The sequence below is a fragment of the Halyomorpha halys genome, unplaced genomic scaffold (genome assembly GCF_000696795.3).
Source record: "Halyomorpha halys isolate HHAL.00 unplaced genomic scaffold, Hhal_1.1 Scaffold644.1, whole genome shotgun sequence".
NCBI classification, from domain to species: Eukaryota; Metazoa; Arthropoda; class Insecta; order Hemiptera; family Pentatomidae; genus Halyomorpha; species Halyomorpha halys.
In genome coordinates this window covers 74,173-90,722 of record NW_027104642.1, presented here as the reverse complement: position 1 = coordinate 90,722, position 16,550 = coordinate 74,173, and the positions used below count along the sequence as shown (strand labels likewise).

The following is a 16,550-nucleotide window of genomic DNA, read 5'->3' as shown; positions in this document are numbered from 1 at the left end:
TCTTTGCCTATCTTAGACCCTATTCTTTGGACGGAGATATGGATAGCTGCCATTACTTTTTCAAAGCTGAGATGTCATAAATATCTTTAGAAACCATATCAGAAAATAACTAGTAAAATGGAAAATATCGAACAAAATTAATATTAACTTGCCTGTAGTTAAACAGGGATATTGAGATTGGAGTAACCGATAAGTTTTTACAGTTCCGAGAAAGGCACATTATGAACGATAAGATAAAAGAGGTGTTGTAAACGATTGTTGCCGTTTTTCTGTTGATGGTTTTATGCATGTAAAAGCATTCCGCATATATTTCAGTTTTATAACTCTGTATCCTTAATTGGCATAACACAGCTATAATTTTTATGTAATTTGCACGCTTTAACAAAACAACGTTTAGCCTGATAATGGATTATTTTTAGACATGAATATGAATAAAAAAAAATTATTGGTTATCAGGGGCGTTGCTACATACATTTTTTTGGAGGGAGAAAAACCTGAACCTTTAGTATGAAATATATTATTTTTTTAAACAATAATAAGCAGTCATTTACCTTTCGATTCAAACTTATTATTTCTATAAAACAAAACTGCAAAAGAATTGTTTTTAAATTCTAGTGATTCTTTGGGTAAATTTTATTAACGCGATTTTGCAGTGAAAATAATGAGGCAGTTTGTTAAATCTCTAATTTTCCAATTTTTTGGGGTTTTAAACTTAGACGATGACACGCCCCTATTCCGTGTGATCAGACCGTGCTTTGCAGCTCACTATTATAAAGACCTCCCTAATTCTTGTGTCCACTAAATAAATTCCTGAAAAAGCAATGGATGTCGAAACAACAATTGATATCCCTCTTAAGTTGATTCCTTAAGGAATCCACCAAACCAGACCAAAAATCGAAAGTTTTTGCGTCATATTATTATTATATTTGATATGGGTAAAAATATAAGATCAAGTATTCTTTTATAGATATAAGAAGGATTTGTTCAACATCTTAAACACATAACATTGAAAAAATACTACTCACGTAATAGTATACGTTTGAACATTTCAACAAAATCAACGTCAAACTACGTCATATGACGTAAGGTACTTCAGCTAAGCGTTTAGTTTTGGAAATATATCAATGTATTTTCCCTCAAAATCAATCCATTACCATCCACATCATTGTTTCTGGCAACCAGTGAATATTATAGATAGTGGAATATTCCGACGCTGTGCTGTTATCACCAATCCTTCAGTTGAGCATAGATTTTTTTAAATAGATAGCGTGTTAATTAATGTATATTTTACTAAAGATAATTGAATGATATGTTCGTTGGTACACAAACTGTTGTTATCAAGTTTATTTGTAGACCGTGATCTTGACTGAATCGAAGTATCGTAGAAAGATTCTTGTGAAAAAAGATAAGATGTCAAGGATTTGCCGGATTGAAATTGAAATGTTTTAGAAATTGAAAAAGGGAGATAAATTGTTTTATATTTAATCTGTGAACATAAACAATTATTTTATTCTCATAGCTTCCTTTGAGTACATCATAACTTACTTCTGATACCGTTTTCAATTGATGATTGCCTTATCGTAATGTTTATTAGGTATTATTTTTATCTACCTAGATTTTTTCCATATAGATAAAAATAACGGCCTTGCGGAAATAAATACACAATCAAATATTCCCTCTTTAAACACAATCAAATATTCGACATTCCCACACGCACCAGATGGGAAAATATTCTCAGCCTCATTGCATCTACTGAGGAGTATAGAATCCCCCCTATCCGTCAAAAGTGTTTTAAAAATTTTTTATAATAATTTAACTCATATATTAGGTAAAAATAAAAATATCACAAAACTAAATGTAAGGCTGTCAATAAGTTAGAAGTTACAATCCGAGTTTCGTTCTGTTTTACGGAATTTATTTTTCCACAGCACTACATTTGTACCGCCTGCTTATCCGAAGAGCCTGTTAAGTGTAATATTGCTGTATCAGTATTTTACTTTCTGGTCGCATGTTGTCTATATTTTTCGACCCTTAACATCAAAAATAATAAGTAAAAATTTATTTTAACAGAAAGACAATATTACAATTAATAATTGTTCATAATTATTGTAATTTGTTGTCATTAATTAACTACTCAATTTCAAGTGAAACACTTCTAAGATCTAACACACAAATAATAATGAAAGGACGGATTGTTGATATTCCTTCTCGGCTGAATTTTCGAGGTGGGTGGGTATTTTGGATGAAAGCCCCCACTTGGAGCTGCTAAAGTGACTGCCTCCCACAACTCGCTGATAAAATATAGCGCAACTCTCCTCGTACAATCAGAATAACCACATGCTACGTTAAAAATTATCGATTTCCAAACACTTTGCTTATTCGTTCTTCTGTTCCCCTCGTATAAATCACTTTACTGTTTCCGACGCTTCCCATGTGTTCCAGCCAGTGTTTAAGCTAAGCGACTAATTGAACAAAAATAACAGTATTACTGTAAGATCGATTAAGAAGGTTCATTACTTGAAATAACTAACCAAAATAAAATAAATAAAACTCTCTTTTATTACTTATATTCTCGTTTGAAATATGTTGATAATGCTTTTCGGCAATAAACTGTAATGACAATTAATATATTTGACTTAGTTTATCTTTGTAACATAAACTTTTTAGAAATCATTTAAACTGAGAAGTCAAATAAAAAAAAAAAAAGACTTCATCTTCACCAAGAAGAGCTAGTCAGCGCCTTTCGATTTAAAAAGAAAAAATTTGTTCCATCTCAAAAATATGGTGCTCTTTAGAAGGAGAATGCTCTCCAAATGACATTACTTGAATTTTCACAAATGTTTTGTACCACATTATGAGATAAGGATGTGATATTTCCATGATGGCGGTCTTATTGTAATTGTAGGGAGTGTCAAAGATTTTGAATTTCAGATCAAACGGTCCAATAAGAACGGAAAGACTTAAAGTCTGCCTGCGTCAATTAAAGCACCGTAATACATTTTTGTAAAAATAATAGAATATATATTGAATACATTCAATGATGGATTTGGGTTTGATGCTACTAATAGGAAAAAAATAATTATTATTAAATTCAATTACAGGTTTCTCTATATTTTATATGTGCAGCTTAATTTCATAGCTTTAATATAGCTAATGGATATCGAAGGCTACATGTATGATATTAATTGAATACTCCATTAAACTATCATCATCTATTCTTGGATATTGATAGAATATGTATTGGCTTCATTTGTCAATGAGTTTCATCATTTTGAATATCTTTTGACTTGAAACACTGGCTTGGATATAACTGTTCAATTATCTTGTGCGACGATATGATTGTTTTAATAATCTAGTGACGGTGGTGGGTCATCTCTAATCCATTAGGAGGCAAGTTCTGGAAATTTAAACCCAGCTCGGAGAGAACACTCACATTATTTGATTATATTGCTTCTCCATGTAGGAGTATAATAACTGTAATTGAATTTGAATTAATTATCATTTTGTACAAATTTGCATGACCTGAATCGATAAATATAAATTATTTCAAATATTCGATGATGGATTGATATTTACACAAAATGCGTCTGTATATTTTGGCTGTTTGACTCTTACAAAACCTTCGATGCTGCTAATATTATCCATTACGATCCTTATCGACTGACTGTTGTTATTTATCTAGACCTCCCGCAAATGGAAAGTTCTACAGATGACTTTGTAAAGAGGATAAGTCAGTGATTTGAGCTGGGACCTCGATATCGTCGAAGAACCCTGACCTTTACTGAATTCCGTGAATTAGCCAAGTACCTGTCGAGTAGTAAATAAATGTGAACGGCAGTTCGTGCTAAAAGGGTTCTTCCGCCTGCAGAAGATTCCCCTATATCTTTGAAGTCGATCAAGTACGGTCTCAATACTTCTGTCTCTCCATTGCATTTTCACCAACGGATTCAATTCGCATAAATAACTCCATCATTTTACACATTTGGTACATTACGAGCTAGGTATCGTTGTATTCTTTGCCAGGCATCTCCAAATTTAAAATATTGTTATAAAACAATAAATATATTAGGAAAAAATCCAATACACAGTAAGGGTATTTCTGAAAACCAATATTGCGAATTAACAGCCATCGAATCAATGGGTCTTCAGGAAAAAAGTTATGTTATTGATTTATTCTAATAGATACCTAAATTGTCAAAACGTTGTGCTGTAAAAAGCTTTATTAAAAAAAAAAATTTGTAGGTATTTATTTGAAATTTTAATTAAATAAAACTAACGCTAACTTCCTTTTTTTTATTTATATATTGATTGCATGAATATTCAGTTTTAAATAAACTGATCTAATAAATCTTTAAACTATGTTTACACATGTGTTCTTTCAATGCAAATTACAAACTATGATATAATTAAAAATTTCTATAGATATATATTAAATGCAATATCCTAAAACAAACCTATGATTAACTGTTTTATTCAACTAAACGCAATATCCCAGAATTGATTTACTTACTTAAATTATATAAATAAAAAGTTAATTTTTTTAAATTTTTATTATCAAACTACTTTCATCGCTGCTACACGATCAAGTCAAATAACTGTTTCATAAAAAATGAACAACCATAACCATGACCTTGGACATTCTTCAATCAATAACCTCTATTAATGACCTTCTACTATTTTCTAGATCTGTGGTTCCCTTATTTTTTCTCATTGGTACTCTTTTGTGGCTAAAAACATTGCGCGGCACTCTTGTCGAGCTAAAAAAAATATATAAAAACAGCACCGCAATTGTGTTTAGTGCGGTTGTTAATGCAAGAAATTAAGAATAAAATAGTACAAAGTAAATGTTGAAATGCTCTCTGTATTCACTGTTAATTTTCTTCTATTTTTTGTAAATATTTTCAGAAAGTGGCCTTCGCTTCTGACAATTGACAAAATCCGAGATTTTTCAAGACGAAGTCCAAAAAGCTAATCATTAAAGGAGTTGAAGAGTAGCCACATGTGATATTTATAAAATTAATGACAATATTAATGAAATCAAACTAATTAACATTTTATTCGTGTTAAATAAATAAAACATTGGCATTGCATGTAATCCACTGTATAATATCTTCAGAGGAAGGAATAAAAGAATAATTAATTCATTTGTAATGCCCATAAATTGCAATAGAGTAGAGATAATGATTAGTTTTCGTTTTATTTTTGCAACCATGATGTTTATGTTAACTTCTCCCTACCTCACCTTAGATAACAGTCATTCTATTTTTATCTCCCATAAAATCGTTTATATCCCATTTTAATCCATTAATGCTTAAAATACAATTGTGGCATTTCTTCACGTTAACTTTTCATTTGACAAAGATGTACCTAACAGAAAACATTATGACTTTTTATAAGTCGCTTTTAAGACGAGCAACTCCTATGCTCTGGTTCGAATCCCAACTATGGATATTAATTTATATTCTGTTTCATCTGCCTTGGATGGACTAAGGAGCCGTAGTGGCCCAGCAGGGAGAGGTTCAAGTTCTCTTTAGGACTTGAATTAGTTGGAAAAAAAAAACTGTGGTTAAACGTGATGCTGTCCACAACCACCTCCTCGTTTAGTCGAAAATAAAACTCCTGTTATTATTGGTCAAAAATAACTAAACCCTATAACCAAGCATAATATAATTTAAACCAAGATTCCATCGGGTTAAATATAAATTGGTCCACAAAATAGTAGGAATGAGGCAACTGACCCACTGGTCTATTGGTAGGGGGTGGTTGTCGACAATACCACAAAAGCCGACTATGCGTGACCTAAGACAACCCCCTCCATTGCAAATATTGATTGTACGTTAATGCAGCGATTGCCAACTGCATTTGTAACTCCCCCTATCCTACCAGTAATGCTATAGGCTGTGCAGCGTCTCTTGTTTGCTACCGTTATAATTGTCCAATAAGGATGTATCAAATGGGCATTGAAACCACCTTCGCTAGAGTTTAACTAGCGTTATCGCCAGAAAAGCTAAAATTAGATTTAGGTGGTCCTTTACAACTATACCGTTTACGATATGATTGCTAGGATATTTTAAAATGTCGATAAAGACGGTTTAGAGTTAAGGGTTTTTTTTATAAGTCTCGTTAATTTTTTATTGCCATATATCTTGATATGAATCGTAACATTTTAAGTATTTCATAAAAGAGAGGGTATGTTTCACTTGAATTAAAGAAATGTTATTAAAAATTAATTTCGCATTTTTAGACCAAGACAGATAGTTGTTTTTAAAATATATTCTGAACGAATCTTCTTGTGTGCTTATTTTTTTTTTTTATATATGATTTGTATTGATACTTATACTTTTGAAACCGCAGCATTTTTATCTGTTGTAATTTTTAAACGCGAACAAGTTAAATTCGTAATCGCTTATAATTCACTATCGACTTGTCTTCATCAAGGCGACTTACCAGTCGCCTTCGATTCTTGCTGTTCTCCTATTTTTATCGGAAGTATATCAGCTCTCGATTAATTCGTGGACGTTCAGTGCCGGTATATTACATAAGAAGCAACACCTGACCTGTTACTGGGTAAATATACCGGCACGCTGCTCCCCCCCCCTCATATCCTCACCCTACCGCCCAACCACGGACTGACAGTTAGGTTCCCGAGGTTGGCCGAGTTACAACCTTCTGCTATTTCGGGTGTGTGTGTGTGTGCGTGTGAGTCTGTGTATATATGTGAGAGTGTTTGTGTGTTTCTTTAAGTTTATTTGTCATTAAGTTTCGTTTCGTTAATGATGCTGCAATAAGTGTTAGTGAAGGCCTTTCGAAAGCATTCTAAAGAAACAAATCACTCGGTATTTAAGTTTGGATCCAAAATAAAACAAAGTGGCTCCCTCGGGGATTCATTGTTACACCGTGGAAAAAAAACCTATACCTAGGAATGCCAACATTACCACCATCGATACCGCCAGAAGTTACAGGTAATTAATACATTCATTTGTTACAGACTTTTAAAAAGTTTAAAGACCAATTACATTGTTTTGGCTTAGTTGGTAGTTTGAATTTTCAACCTTATAGTTTATTTGGGCATAAGCAATGGGGACATATTTACATTTTAACGCTGTAAAATAGTGTAATAAATCATGATGCTTTAAAAAACATTTGTAAAATTTCATCTCACAATAGGTGAGATTCTGCAACGTTCTCTTTGATCATTACTTTGTAACTAATTGTGGAAGGATAAGTTAAAAAAAAGTTTTATACCCATAACATAGAAAAAATAAGCAAGACCAAAGAGTGCTTTGCAGCACCATATTGGATTTGTGGCTCTTTAAAAACTGTTGTTCTCTCCCACTCTCTCTCTCTCTCTCTTTCAACCTAAGTGTCTTATTCAAAAATACTTACACAATTATCTGCAATTTCAAATATTTTAATATTGTTAATTGCCATATCCTTACTTTCGATTTACAGTTTATATGCATTACATTTTTATCTAAGTTATTGATAAGTCGTTTAACCGTCATGTTTTATTGTTATTTATGAAAATTTGTCAGTTTTATAAGTTAATAAAGTGGTACAGGTCCATTAGAAAATCGGTTTAACTGTCGTTACAAGATGTACATTGGAGGAAAGTATGTCCCCCATTTTACTGAACTTGTTAACGTTGGGGGTACCTCAGGTATATTTTTGGCTACGTCCCACTCATTGTATTCCTTCCTAGAACACCGATATTTGCTACTAGAAAATTCAGACCAATTTGAAACTTTTTCACTTGTATATGTTTTAAGTATATTGCCTGGAATGTACACATATATTTTATCTATAATAATGCCTTGTATATTCTAACAGTTTTAAAAAATATATGTAATTAGCTAACTTATTTTTGAATATAGACATTTATTTGATTTGTTCTGTTTGATCACTCAGTTTTTTATTGTTTTATTTTGGACAAATTTTTCTGAGATTATCCTTTTAAGTAGCTATTTTTTTTTCTTATATTATTCTTGAAAACATTTTAAATTCTTAAACATTACATAAACAGATTCATAAAGTGTTCCGTCAAAAGTCACTATGTATAAAGTGAAATGAAATGCTATAATCACCATACAAGTTCTTAAAGAGGAGCAGAGATAAGAATATATGGTAGAAGGAGCAGCTGGTCCTGTCAGCTGGTATCCTGGCATAATAATCACTGTTCCCTCTCTCCTCTTCCATTCACTGCTTTCGAAAAACGTTTACCAACGCTATTATAAGTATATATATATATTTGACCCTTTTTAATGTCAAAGTGGTCTAACTCCACTTTTTACTTTCACTTACCGATGTATGACATAAATAGTAAAGAGAAGTATTACGATCGTGTAAAATTTCAAATTCCAGTTTCGGATGGAAACAAACGTTTTCAGATCCCCCGAGTCCAGCTAACTAAGTGTCTCGCAAACTGATCTCTGTGTTTTGTGTGGGTGTGAACAGCCTCACTCAAAAACGAAAACTGAAATTAAATATTTTAGGCATATTTAAGCCTGAAAGGTTACTACAACTGTTTCGTTTAAATCGACCAACGAGAAACATTATATAATCGATTGTCAACGTTTTTGGAAGATCGCAAAAATGGCTCGATTTTAGCGAAACATTTTCTGTCTCATCCCACTAATGTCAACTTCAGTTCCTCTAAAAGTCTTTTATCAGGACATTTTTTCTTGCCAAAATAAAAATAATCAACAATTTCCTAAACCGTCATTGACCGTATGATTAAATTAATTGAAATCCTTAATTATTGGAATATATAATTACTTTTCCTATTGTGAGTATCCTAAAAAAAATATTGATCACTATTTCGGGTTTTTTCTCCAAATTTATTAACAATTTCTATTGCGCTCATTCGTTTATTATTTATTTTTTAAACTAATTTACTAACTTATTTACGTTTTTATCGTTTCTACTCTTACGTTATTGTTTCTAATAAGCTAATTGTATACACTGAAAAGCAAACATTTATTACTTTAGTTAGACATACTTTTGTGCATACCATTACATTCTTCTTCTAATGCATATTAATAAATTCGAATATTTAATTTAGAACATTTCAATTTACTAATTTTATAATTAATTAGATTTAAATTAGTTATAAGTCCAGAGCTGATATCAAGTGGAGCGGGAAATGTGGTGAGCAACAGGTGGATTCTTTTCTTACTCAGCTCCTTGCAAATGTTGATATATTTTACATAAAATAATTATTGCATTTTAAGTTTAAAATAAAAAAAATCATTAGCATAACTTGAATTTTATATCATTCCATAACTCAAACAATTACTTTGTAAGGTGTAGACGATTATTGTTATGTTTCGTACTATCCAGTAGAATGATTTTTTGTTCTCCAAAAATATGACTATATCAAAATCATTTTTCTCAAATCTTTTGAATGATAAAGAAGGAAAAGAATTTTATCTTAATACATGTTGTGTTAAATTCAATAAATAAAAAAATTAATCGCGCCTACTTACTTAAATTGACCATTCAGGTGCTTCCAGCTTTTAAGGTACCTGTTACTGCAAGCACCATTAAGTTCCTACTAATAATATGAGTAATTAATTTCCTTATACATTTCATAAATAATTTTCTAATGCAAATTTATTTTTATTGTAAAAATAATTTAAAATAAATACATTGATTATGATATTGAAACATTGGCTCCTCGGGCGTTACATTGAACCCAAATATTTTTGGACCTCCGTAAGTTCACAGTCTTTTTTTTTTAATTTCTAGAGCTCTCTTTTAATTTCCTTGACAAAATGTCGTCATCAAATATACTAAAACATGTTATTATTGTAATGAAGATTTAGAGAACAGTGATAGCAATGTATTTTTCTATTTAAAAAAAAATGCTTTCATCGAACTGGCTGTTTGAATGTATAAATTTGGTTTGCCAATGAGTTCATTCGACGTTCAGAGCATCCAAATGTATTTAGATATCTATGACCGGAAAGATGCCACATTTAAAAATAACACCCGGAAAACGCTGGACGATAACTTTTAAAAAGACGAGCGAGTTGTATCTTTTTAGTTTTACTGCAACATTAAATGGTTACTACGTTGTCATAGGGAATATCTTTTATAGTTATTGTACAGGGCCATAGTTATTTTCAATTTATAATCACTAAATCTTTCACAACTACCATTTATTAAAATATTTCATTAATATCTATTATATTTCAGTTCTTCAACTGTTGAGATTGTACTTGATGTTGACTCAAGTCACGTTTAAAACTAGTATTTTTAGGAACTTCGTCAATAGTTGTAATTGTCATAGAAATGAACGTCATTAAACGTTAATCATTTCAATAAAAATGAGTATTTCAGATAATAATTTATTGGGAACACGGTTCTTGGTGTCTCATGATGTTATTTAACTCACGTTTCCTTATAGTCTGTTAAACGGAATTTGATTGCAGAATTTTTTATTTGATAACTTGCTTCTGAAAATTTATTTTCATTGTTCTTTGTTTGAATTTTCTTGTATTGCTTCGGTGAATGTGGTGTTTCACTGAACCTTACAATCCAAAATCCATTCCAATTCTCCTTATCACAATGGCTTAATTGAAAAAATGCAGTATCTGATCTGAGTATGTTTCGGAGAAGTCCTACATCCAAATTTATTTGTTCACCCTATAAATTAAAAAGCATACAAATAATTTTTTCATTAAATTATTTTTTTTCCACGTAAATTAATTGGATCAATTATATTATTTAATTAAAATATAATTACTGCATTTTTACTGACAACATTTTCCAGAAATTTTCCAAAATGAACATTCACCAACAAAGTCATAACGATTATGGGTTGTTTCATTTTGATACATATGCTCTATCCATTAACAGGTATAGAATTCTTTCAGATCTATGTATGTTGGATAACACTTTTCAATTGCATACCCACTGCATTTTCTGCAAAGGATTTGGATTAGTCACACTGTAAAACCATTGTAACTTGTATTTTCTTAGAAAAAATGCAGTAACTGTAAATGAAGATGCTGCATTTCCGACAAGTATACTAGTTGCAAAGACTGAACTATGCAGCATTTTAAGACATTATGACTATTGTATTTTCTGCATTTTAGACAGTATTGAAATAACTTACAAGTCCTCATGATTACAGTGATTTCAAAATCCCCCAAAAGACTCTTTAAAGATACTGTGAAGTGTCAAAACTAAAATGCACCATTTAAGTTGTAGATTTGACCCTTGACTCCTATGCATCCGTTATTGCTAACGCCATCTTTATATTATGGATCCACTATTTGACCAATTTTGCTGCAGTCATCAATTTTGGTGTACTTTTAGAAGTTGTATTATGTTAATTTAGTGAGGAAACAATAGCCCCTTCAGTAGTTGTCCTCAACAGTGTCACCTTTACCCCATCGGCCCACTGGACCCCTTACTCCTGTGATCCGTAAATTAAAAAAAATCAAGAATGAAATAAGGTGTAAGATTTATTTCTGAATGATTGAGCAGTTTAGCACTGATGTGCATACTTCAATAGACTTAACAATTCATGATTTTGTTATTAAAAAATCACTTTAAAAAACCTCTTGTAAACATTTAATATTTGTTAGTTTCCAAATATTAAATAAATTAAGGGTATGTTCTTTGTAACCCAAAATATTTTATAAAAAGAATTTCAAGGCCACTGTAATTTAAAGAGTAATATTATAAAGTTGGTTAAAGTGGTTCCTGTCAATAGCCAGGCTGACTTTTTTGTAACCTTCCTTCGTTAACGTTTGAAAGAAATACTTTCTAATATGGAACAGTCGTTAAAGAGAGCCAAAACCACTGTCATGTCATAGTAATTAGACAATTTGCTTATTAATGAATTCTGAATGTAGTTATTTTTCAATCTGTATTCCGAAATGTGAAGGATTCCCTGCTGATTAATATCTGTGAACTCCATTCACACATTTTACTCAATTCAGGAGTATTCTTCATCTAGGTAGAAAGCTAGAGGTATGAAGCTTATACGTTTTATGAAGACAGCATCACTGTACTTCTTTAACTACAGAAAACTATAGTTAATGTTTAGATTAAAGCTAGGAACCCTTGTCATTGATGTCTTTTGCTTTTGCTCTTGTGCTGCTGGGAGGCGAACAAAGCTGTCCCAGTCCCTGCTGCTGCTTGCCTGTCGAGAATCTGTGTCGCTCAATGCAGGTCCAGAACTTCAAGTCTTTTCCTTCAAGAACCTTGAGCTTGTGTTTTGCTGGAAAGGTCAGGTATTGCCCTTTTCCTTTGGGATTGGCCAACGATTTTTTCGACTCAACTGTTCATTTCCTCTTTCGGAATTCATTGTACACCTCACTCTTGTTCAAGCCCAGCAACTTTGTGCTTGAAGCAAGCGTTAACAAATTATATGTGGCAATATACATATTAGTTTAACCGTTTTTTTAATTGAAGGTAGATAGTATACTCGTATACATTAAAATTAGAAATTATTTAATTCCCATCTGTTTTATTACGGATATTGATTCTGAATGGAAATTAACTCTTTCGTTTATTTCCAATCAGTGTAAACCTTTTATTTATTTTGTATATTTCATTTTAAAAATTGATACCGATGATTTTTAGCAGACATACTCGTTACTCTCCTGGTCACGGCTTTAGATTCCTGTGATTTCGAAACCTCCAAAGATTTTTTTTTTCCGCCTGTAAAATCTCTTGATGCCAAACTACCAACTTACACCCAAATTTCAGCCTTGCCCAGCAGCGTCCATTAGTTGTCCAATTACTCCCTAGGACTTGCGGTAGACCATTAGGAAGCTCCTAACAGGGCTGTCTCGTGGGTGGAACGCCATAAAGGTGCCATGAATCTAAGACAAAACTAAAGGCATTATGATGTTTTTTGTAAATAATTGAAATAATATCAGGGTGGCTCGAGATTCGTCATTTGTATACAATTGCTGGAATCTCAAAATTTATAAACCTGAGAAAATAGGCTTTCGGCCGATTTAGCTAAGTGCATGGGGGAGTCTGGTAAAATCTGGCTTGGGGCGCTTACATCCTACACGACGCCCCTGGTTCCTACAGTAGGGGAGGAGGGTTATTTATCCCAGTGGCTCAAGGGGTTGCTCAGCCCTCTCTAACTCTGTTCTGTTTGATCCTCTTTACATCAACCAACAACGGATTAGCGGTTAACTAATTCTAGTCTTTAAGGTAGCTGTAACATACCGCGTAATTTAACTCATTAGTACTTCACTTCATCGAGATTTATATAGTCTTAGTGCCCAAAATGAATGATGCTTATATGAATTATTAGTCTTGATAAAATTTCAACAAACTTGTTATAAATCTTATAACATAAGATTATAAAAAGTTTACAAAAAAGATTATAACAAGTTTACAAACATAAGATTATAACAAGTTTACAAACATAATATTATAACAAGTTTGGTTAAGGTATAACCATTATATCCTGTACAGCCGAAATTTATTCCTTTTTTTTTTCAAACATTATATTATTACCTTAATTGATCAATATACGTTTACGCTTCTGATTGTCTTCAAGTACACTAATAAGATTTGCCTAATTCTGTTAACAATAGAATTTGTATAGATACTTGTAATCCAGATCGTTTAACCTGGATGTTGGCGATGTGGGTACGTATCATTTGATATCCTCGTGTTAGGTGAGGTTCTCTAGCTGTGACTACGGCATTTGTCAGAAAGTTATTGGATATGCTTCTAGAAGAGATGTAGTGTTAGTAAGAATAAATATTTTGTAAAGTGTGATGGAGGCGGGCGACGACCTCCAGTTGTTTTTGTGGACCCACAACGGGAACTTCCCCTAGCGGTAGGGGTGCCGATGGTTCCATTGCTCTGGCTATCGATAGCTTCGATAATATCGACAATCAGCTATAGAGACTATCGATCTTTCGATTATAAAATTACATTTTTGCTTATTTTTTTATCTTCTATCTAAAGCTTAAGCGATTTGATCTGATTTATAAGCTTTTGAGAGGCTTCAGAGTCCTCATAGTTTTTGTTATTTATCTACTTGCTTCTTTTTCGCTTTATTTTCTTAATAAACATGAAATAATTTCGTTTATTATCGACGATCGATGATTTTTTTATAAATAACGATTTATTGTAAAAGGTTCTATCAATATGTGGTTGGCTTGTTACGTAAATTACGTTTTATTATTACAATAAATATCATTAGGAATATATGGTTATAATATAGAATCACAAACTTTTTGGAAATTTTTGTCTTTACCAATATTTATTATTAATTTTAACTGTTATATTGATTCAATGTCTTGCAAATATTGTTAATATCAGAGATTCAGCTGTCCGTTGAACAATAATTATCTATCAGTCAGATAAGAATATCTTTTTCTTCTGGCAAATGAATATTCATTATATTGAAAAACTATAATATTTATATATTATATAGATTATTAATCGTAACATTTAAAAAAAAAAAAAAGTGTATATGAGAAGATTTAGAAGAGATAAGGCATTTTATGTCAGAATGCTATATGCCTATTTTGTAGCTGTTGGTCTAACAATATTTTACTCTTCCTCGGCACCTTTAGTACTTAATATTTAAGATCAAGTGTAGACAGCCAAACGCCTCTTGATGCTTCCAGTGTTCACGATTCTCAAATTCATCATCATTCCTTCGGTTTGTAAAGAAGACCATGGGCTCCAAGTTAGACCACCATAAAGGGACAGTTGGGGGCAGAACTGAAAGAGGGTCGATGACCTGAGAGAGTGGGGGGTACTCAGGCATATCCTATACCTAGTACCTAACCGTCCTATCTCCTGTACCTGCCAGAGGACAGCTCTTGCACCTCCTTTGCGTGGTCGTCCAAGAGTACCTTAGTTATTCCTCCAATAATGAAAGTCAATATTTTCTATGGGTTGTAAACCATTAATTTGCTCGTGAACAAGCCATTGAAGGATGGAAAAGATAAAATGAGTCACAATTCTGAGATACGCTGAAACTATCTTGGCAGGAATGCCTTATCTTTTTTTTTTTGTTCTCTAGGGGTTGTTCCTTGAGATAAATATTGAATACAATTTATCTCCCAATCTTTTGTCGTAAACAAATCATTAGCCGCTATGCTGAAGTGATACATGAAGTTGATATTTTTTTAAACTAATTTTTTTGTTTTATTGATTCGACTTAATAAACAATTAGCCATTGCGCTATGAGATACATCATGATAACGTAAAGAAACTGCCTATAATAGCACTTTTATGTTGTTGTTTTTTTTTATTAATTTTTGTAATAGACTATAGGTGGAGATAGAAAGTCAAACAATGTCACTAGTAATGATGGTTTATGTATTTTTTATTTGATGACAAATTAATAATTACATGAACTAATTTAGTTTTAAAATATTACAAAATATGGGTACTTGTAGCAATGATTGTTTGTTGCGCTTCAAACTAGAAAAATATTCAGTTGAAAGTTATTAACGTGAGAAACATTTGACAATAACCACTTCTTTCCAAATCTTATATAAAATATAAAAGACTGCGAGGCTCACGTCTGAAAAAATTCGAGTAATCATAAGAAAGATATAAAAGTGTTTTATTCTGGTATGTTAAGGGTCCACTTCATCCAAACTAATTTCTAATGAAATGAAACTCAATTTTTATGAAAGTATATTTTCAATTTTGCTGAGGATTTTATGTTTGATTTCTTTTACATTTCTAAAATTTTATATTTTGTATTTGCAACGCAAACATACTAAGCACAGTTTTTGTATTTAAAAAAAAATAACCTCATCTAAACATGTATTGTGAGTTTAGATAGTAAAGATCCCCTTTTCTAACCTTAATATTCTAGTCCTAAATTTTAAAAAATTATTATCCAGAAATGACTTGACTACAGATGAAGTTTACAATACAGAAGTATTCCCAAGTATTTAGGATGATTAAGTATCCAAGGCTATGACTAAAACTAGCAGTGCACCTGATTCTATTCCGATCTCTTGCAGATATTTTATAAAAACATTTAAAGTATCCAATACCAATTACGATATTTTCTCGTTAAACCGTAAATAAAACTGAATTTTTTGACGTCAATTAAAATAACTTTCATTCGGTACATTACTTATAAAGTAGATCTGAAATTAAAAAAAGAAAAAAAATACATTGGAATATTGTTTTAAACAAAAATTGCTATAGATTTTCTGTCAAAAGATTTTACCTATATTTTACTGGTTTGACCTTTTCCCGAGGAAATAGTGGAAAGAGAAGTTCACCGCTCTTGCTTATATTCATCCTTGAATATCACTAAGTTTTATATATTTTATTTATACATTTACCATACAATTTAATACTTTAATTAATTTAACTTTGGGGTATTACTAAAAGTTTTGATATACTGATAAGAAGAGCTTAAAAATTGCCTCATTTTACTTTTTAAAATGTACTGTTTTTACAGTAAAATGACAGTAACATCTTTTAAATTTGCCTACTTATCTATCTATGTCTCAATTTTATTATTTTTATTTTTTATCCTAATCAAATAGGTAAAGTATCTGATACACTTTTTATGAGCTGATACC

At 31.5% G+C, this 16,550-nt stretch overlaps 1 protein-coding gene across 16 annotated transcripts in view; it reads left to right on the top strand.

The window, feature by feature from the left end:
* Nucleotides 1–16,550, top strand: part of lilli (lilliputian) — a 508,119-nt gene that overhangs the window by 444,451 nt on the left and 47,118 nt on the right. The window contains exon 1 of one of the 16 annotated variants that reach the window (XM_014427428.3): nucleotides 6,814–6,962. The exons of the other annotated variants lie outside the window; for them this stretch is intronic. The gene's annotated coding sequence lies outside the window, so the exon portion shown is untranslated. Of the gene's footprint in view, nucleotides 1–6,813; nucleotides 6,963–16,550 lie in introns of those variants that run through there. 16 annotated transcript variants of the gene reach the window in all.